We start from the raw sequence: 7,352 nt of genomic DNA, 5'->3' as shown, positions 1-7,352 counted from the left end.
CTTAAGAATTAGATGGCCATGGCATGAATGCATATGAATGTGTGTGTATGTGTGTGTATGTGTGTAATTGAATGACAATCATACATAAGAATTTCATGGACATGCGGCTTTGGGTATGCACAAGTAAGAGTCAAGTATCATGCATGATTTCATTACAAATATTATCTCCAACTTGAAGCAAAAGAGACATAAAATACTATACATGCTGAAGGCAATATAGGAGCAAGAAATAGACTTATACATGCTTGTCACATCCAACATTATCAAAAAATACAAATCAAAGGTAGCTCCCAACTAGAGTTTTTTTTTTTAAGATGCATTTATAAGACTTAATTTACTTGTAATTTTACAAAATTGTTCCCTATCAAGTGCTTTTGTGAAGATGTCAGCAAATTGAGCTTTTGTACCTACATATTCAAGAACAATATCTCCTCTTTGAACATGATCTCTAAAAAAGTGATGCCTTATTTCTATGTGTTTAGTCCTGGAGTGATGGATGGGATTTTTTGTTAGATTTATGGCACTAGTATTTTCACATTTTATAGAAATTCTTTCCATAGCTAGTCCATAATCTTCTAATTGTTGCTTCATCCATAACACTTGAGCACAACAATTTTTGGCAGCCACATATTCAGCTTCGGTAGTGGAGTGAGCTACACTATTTTGTTTCTTTGAGAACCATGAGATCAATATACTACCTAAAAATTGACATGTAGCGGATGTGTTTCTTTTATCAATTTTACATCCACCAAAGTTGACATCCGAATATGAGTGGAGATTGCTAATGGAACTCCTTAGATAGCATATTCCTAGGTTAGATGTGTCTTTCAAATATCTAAAAATTCTTTTGACAACACTTAAGTGTGGTTCTCTAATAGATGATTGAAACCTAGCACATAGGCTTACACTAAAACTTATATCCAGTCTACTAGCAGTGAACAAAAGCAAGGAACCAATCATTGATCTATCAAGCTTTTGATCAGCGAACGTACCTTTTTCATCCTTGTCAAGCATTGTTGATGTGCTCATTGATGTGCGGCAAGTTCTTGTGCCTTCCATACCAAACTTCTTGAGCATGTCTTTTGTACACTTGGCTTGACTTATGAATATGCCATCTTCCTTTTGTATGATTTGTAGTCTAAGAAAATAATTTAGCTCACCCATCATGCTCATCTCAAATTCTCCTTGCATAATCATAGCAAACTCTTGAAAAAATAGCTCATTAGTAGCACAAAAAATAATATCATCAATATAAACTTGCATAATTAAAATGTCTTTACCTTACGTTTGATGAAGAGAGTTTATCAAACTTCCCTCTATTAAAATCATTTTTGATTAAGAATTTTGATAATATTTCATACCAAGCTCTAAGAGCTTGCTTTAAACCATACAAGGCTTTTCTTAATCTAAAAATATGATTTGGAAAAGTTGGACTTTTAAAGCCATGAGGTTTTTTCAACATACACTTCTTTATTAATTAACCCATTTAGAAAAGCACTCTTAACATCCATTTGATATAACTTAAAGTTCATATAACATGCAAAGGCTAAGAGACTTCTAATTGCCTCTAGTTTAGCTACTAGAGCATCAGTTTCATCATAATTTATTCCTACTTCTTGACTATATCCTTTGGCAACTAATCTAGCTTTTTTTTCTAGTTATGGCTCCATTTTCATCCATTTTGTTTCTAAAGACCCATTTAGTACCTACAATTGGGTGGTTACTTGGCCTAAGAACTAACTCCCATACTTGACACCTTTCATGTTGATTTAATTCTTCTTGCATAGCTAGTATCCAATAGTCATCATCTACAGCTTCATCAATGTTCTTAGGTTCAATTTGTGAGATAAAAGCAAAATATTCATAATCATTTTGAACTTTAGCTCTAGTTCTTACCCCTTGATTAGGATCACTAATGATTTTTCTTTCATCAACTTCTTTTCTTACCATTGGATAACTAGGCTCACTTTCTTCAATAATTTGTATAATTTGTTGTTTTTTTTGTGGCGCCTCTTCAGTTACTTTGGATCTTTTAATATTGAGATCAAGCTTTTCAACTTGTTCTTGAAAGATACCTACATCATCATCATAATTTTCTTTTTTAAGAAAAGGGTTAGAATCATCAAATAATACATGAATAAATTCTTCAACAACTATTGTCCTTTTGTTAAACACTCAGTTTTGGAAGTCAAAGCATATCCTAGAAAAATTCTTTCATCACTTTTAGCCTCAAATTTACCAAGGTTATCTTTTCCATTGTTTAATACATAGCATTTACAACCAAATGGATGAAGGTAAGCAATGTTAGGTTTTTTCCCTTTATATAGTTCATAGGGAGTTTTCTTTAAGGTTGGCTTAACCATTTCACTATTTACGATATAACAAAAAGTATTAACGGCTTCAGCCCAAAAATATCTAGGTAAATTGTTTTCACATAGCATGGTTCTAACCATCTCTTTTAAAGTTTGAGTTTTCTTTCCACTACTCCATTTTGTTGTGGGGTCTTAGAAGAAAAAATTTATGGCCATACCCATTTTCATCACAAAGTTGATCAAAACCTAGGTTCTCAAACCATGGTCACTCCTAACATTTGTTATTTTGTACCCTTTCTCATTTTCAACTCTTTTGCAAAAAGAAGTGAAGATTTTTAAAGCTTCATCTTTGTGAGCAAGAAAGACACCCCAAGAAAATCTAGTATAGTCATACACAATCATTAAACCATAATTCTTTCCACCTAAGCTAGTGGTCCTAGTTAGTCTAAAGAGATATATGTGAAACAATTATAAGGCTCTAATAGTAGTTACATCCCTTTTGGATTTAAATGAACTTTTCCTATGTTTGCCTTTAACACAACCATCACAAAGTTGATTATTTTCAAAGTTTAGCTTAGGGAGTCCTATTATAAAATGTAGAGATAGTAATTTTGAAATTGTTTCATGCTAGCATGTCTTAGTTTCCTATGCCATAACCAACTATCCTCATTCTTTTTAGCCATGAAACATTCATTGTTAGAAGATAAATCATCTAAGAAAACAACATATGTATTACCTTGACTATGTCCAACAAATAGAGTTTCATTTGTTTGAATATCAACAACATGACAAGTCAATGATTCAAATATGACTTTAAAACCCTTGTCACAAAGTTGACTAACACTTAACAAGTTATGCTTAAGACCATTTACAAATTGAACATTTTCATTTGGAGAAGAGGAATTTTTACTAATGGTACCAATACCTTTAATGTGTCATTTTGAGTTGTCATGAAAGGTTACATTTTTCCCCTTTCTTTGGCCTTAAATCCTTGAAAACATATTTGGTTTTAGTCATGTGTCTAAAGCATCCACTATCAAGATACCATTTTCCTTTTTCTTGTGCTTTTGACTTTAGGCAAGTGAGCTCTTCCTATCAAGACAAAATTCAAACATGACTTTGGTACTCAAATTTTCTTGGGTCCATATGAGTTAATGTCTTTAGTTCCTTTTGGTTCCAATTTTACCACCTTACGATGTGGAGGTTTGGTTCCTTTTTTTATTCATACACTTTTGATTTTCTTACCTCCATAAGTGGTAATTCTTAAAGGACAAGAATAAATAAAGTGTCCTACTTTATGACAGTAAATGCATATAGTGAATGAGCTATGTTGTTCATTACCTTTAACAAAGAAATTTTAAAAATGAGTTTCCTTTTTAGTACCATCATATCCAATTCCTTTTTTGTTAAAGAATGCTCTTTGTGTTTCTAACATGTCATTTAATTTTTGTTGACTCATGTTGAATTTTGAGAATGTAATGTGCAAATTCTCATATTTCTTTTTCAGCTCATTTCTCTCAGTTTCCAAGTCTTAGACTATGTTCTCTAGTTCTATTTTTGTCTTGACTAATAACTCATTTTCTACCTTAATCTTGGATATGATGTTCTTATATTTCAATGTCTTTTCTTCAAATTCAAATACTAAGTCATCATATGTATCTTGTAATTCATTAAATGAGTATGAGTCTTGATCTAAAGCACATGAAATAGAACCATGAGAGGTAGAGCATACCTTGGTGTCTTCAAGTGCTATGAAGCAAAGGTTGGCAACTTCATTTTCTTCATTTTGAGAGTCGTCACTAACGCTCTAAGTGGCAACCATGGCTTTCTTTTTGAAATTCCCAAATTTTTTTTTTTTGAAACTTTGGGTTTCAAATTTTCAAATTTGTGGAAATTGATCATTTTTAAGATGAGTTATATTGATTAAAAGTCCTCATAGCCGACCTTTAGCATGTTTATCGGTTCTTTTTTCTTTAGAAACTCTCCAAAATTAAAAACTCAAATGGCCTCCCAATCCAAACAGACAAAGTCCATTACTTCCCACCAGCGAGTCTCTAACCAAGATGCTGCCACCTCTTCCCAACCACCACCACCACCACCGGCACCATGCAATGATGATAACTCCTTCAACTGGAACTTCTTTCACCCTTCTTTAAAGAGTGAATTCGACAAAGACTAAACCAAACGGGATGTCAAGCTGGGAAGGGTAATCGACTTTAACTATCTCAAGCACATTAATTTTCCATACATTGATAACTTTCAAGAACTAGGCTGGCTTAATTACCTTTCCATTAATCCAATTTATTATGTAGACTTAGTTAGGGTGATTTACTTTAATGTCACCACTAAATCCCAAGACTATGAGGATAGCAAACCTATAGAGCACACTGATAGGTTTTGTACCTACGTCATGGGTAAGAAGATTGTGGTAGCCGAACACAACCTAGATTCTATCCTAGACTTTGATATTCGTCAAGGGGATCGGGGCTTTATCGAGGGGGTCATGCCTAATGAAATCTTGTCCACCGTTTATACCTACCTCCTACCAGTGAGAAGAATACCACCAGTGTCAAACACTTGTCTTTTTACAATCGTATTTTTCACCTCATCCTGTCCCCCCTTCGCCCTCATGACATAAATTATTCCACTATCAAGAGTGAGGATTTTTGGTTCCTTTATCATATCAAATCCAACCATCATGTCAACCTAGCAAATTTATCCTTGACAATATGTTTAAAATCATTAACAAATTTGGGAAACAATACTTTATGGCATGGCTATTAGTGCCATCATTGACTCCGTGGGCATCAACACTAGGTGTGGCCCACCTAAACAACATGCTATGCACACAAAGATCAATGAGCATGCCATCACCAAGCTTGGATCTGTGTATTTCAACCACTCTTAAGTACACAAAGAAATTGTAAATGAACTTGATATTGTTAGGGATGAAGGTAATGAGGACACCTATGTTAAGCCTAATGTAGCTCCTAATGCAACCCTTAGTGCCGGTCAAAGTGTGCACCCGACTGTCGCCCCTAGCTTTCCTTTTATGTCCATTGCCTTTGATTCCGAGCAAGCTTTTACTCGATTGTTATATTTTATGGAATCTATGGATGCTTATGTGGTTAACAGGTTGGATGCTTTGGAGGCCCAAAATCAAAAGTTACTTTATCACTAGTAGTTTCTTGAGGAGCAATTTTGAGCTCACTTTCCACCACCATTTTGAGTTCAACATAGAAAATAATGCCTACTCTCAGCACATATTGCCTTTTTTGAATTAGATGGCCACATTGTCATACCATTTTCATCATCATTGATCACTATCATTGCCTTCATTTTGATACCTTCAAATTTTATGTACTGAATTTACCTAGTCATTGGTGACAAATTTTGGACTGTCTAATGCTTTTCTGTTACTTTATGCTCATGGATAGCTTGTTTATGTTTAGGCTCATGGGCAGCTTGTTTATGTGTATGCCATCTTGTTTATGCTTCTCTTAATAGTCATATTTCTATTTTGCTGCAATATTATTCTACGTTGTTTCCTCTTTATGATTCGTTTATTATCTCTATATTCTGCACTTACTTCTCTTATTGTGCACGACATTATTATGGATTGAAGGTTTACCATTTTTTTTACATTGACCAATGCCTTGAAATCCAATTGGCTTTCTCTTTTCATGCCTAATTTTCTTTTCAACATAACAAAAAAAGGGAGAATGAGGTTAACTAGTAAATTTTACATTACTTTCTTGTTGAAACAGTCAAATCATTTTCAAAATTAGAAATTCTTAAAAAGTCTTAAATTATGGGGGAGCATTAACGAAGGGGGAAGATTCAAAATTTCATAAAACTTTTAGATCTTTAAAATTCAAGAAAGTCTATTTTCAAAAGCTCGAACAAATTTTGCTTATTGTTTTGTCATATCAAAAAGGGGGAGATTGTTAGCTTTATAGTTTTCAAATCGATCTCGTGTTTTGAAATGACAAACAAAATGATTAAATTCATTTAAGTCTTGGAATATCAAGTCTAGGCATCCCTTAACACTTTCAAATGAGTTTGAGAAGAAAAACAATGAAAATGGACTTTGAAAAAATGTATTATGGTCCAACTCTATCGATACATGTTCTTCATGTATCGATACATTTGGACAAGTATCGATAGATATTGAAATCTATCGATACATGTTCTTGAGAAAAGTCAAATTTTGAAAAGTCCAACTCAATCTATTGATACATTCTTAAATCTATTGATAGAAATGCAATAGAATGCTTACTGCCTTAAAAGTATTGATACATTTTTCAAATGTTTTGATACATTTTCAATAGAATATTTGTTGCCTCAAAGGTGTCACGACCCGGCACTCCTTTCGAGCCCGTGACAACCACCGCGAAGTCTCGATAATCATTCATTACCCGGTATGTCAATCGAAATCTCGCAAGGCTCTTACATCGGTTTTCCACTTTCCCTGTGAGCAATAGTTACTAAATATCGAGTTTTAAGAGAATATAAACTATTTTAGATCGAAAACAATAAAAATAAAATTTTCGCCACATAGGGGTATTTTGGTCATTTTTACCTGAAAATTTCGAAACCTGAAAAAAATACAACATATGGTAGAAAGATATCCATTTTCGATTGAAAATAAATTTTTGTAATCTAAATCATCTATTTGGAGTGAAAAGTTGGCTAATTAGACTAAATAAAAATATTTGATAATATATTCCATTTTCTTATAAAACAATTTTTATAGAACTATGCATAAATAATTTTTGTAGCATAAGAACAAAATAAATTCATACACATAGTGATATAGTAAACCAGGTATTCAAAATTATCCTACAGTGGCATATGGACCTCGAGATAACCAAAAGTGTGCAAGAATGTAAACCTACGATTTCCAAGGAAGTAAGTCCAAAAGAAATCCTTGATGAAATCGACTGCCTACAGATTATCCTGAACCTGAAATGGTTAAAAAAGAAATGGTGAGTTTTCATAAACTCAGTGAGTAAACAAAGTCCGTCATTAACATCTAAA

This window comes from Theobroma cacao, chromosome 3, assembly GCF_000208745.1.
Source record: "Theobroma cacao cultivar B97-61/B2 chromosome 3, Criollo_cocoa_genome_V2, whole genome shotgun sequence".
In the NCBI taxonomy this organism is placed as follows: domain Eukaryota; kingdom Viridiplantae; phylum Streptophyta; class Magnoliopsida; order Malvales; family Malvaceae; genus Theobroma; species Theobroma cacao.
The sequence above is the reverse complement of the archived record's forward strand: the minus strand, read 5'-3'. Positions refer to the sequence as shown.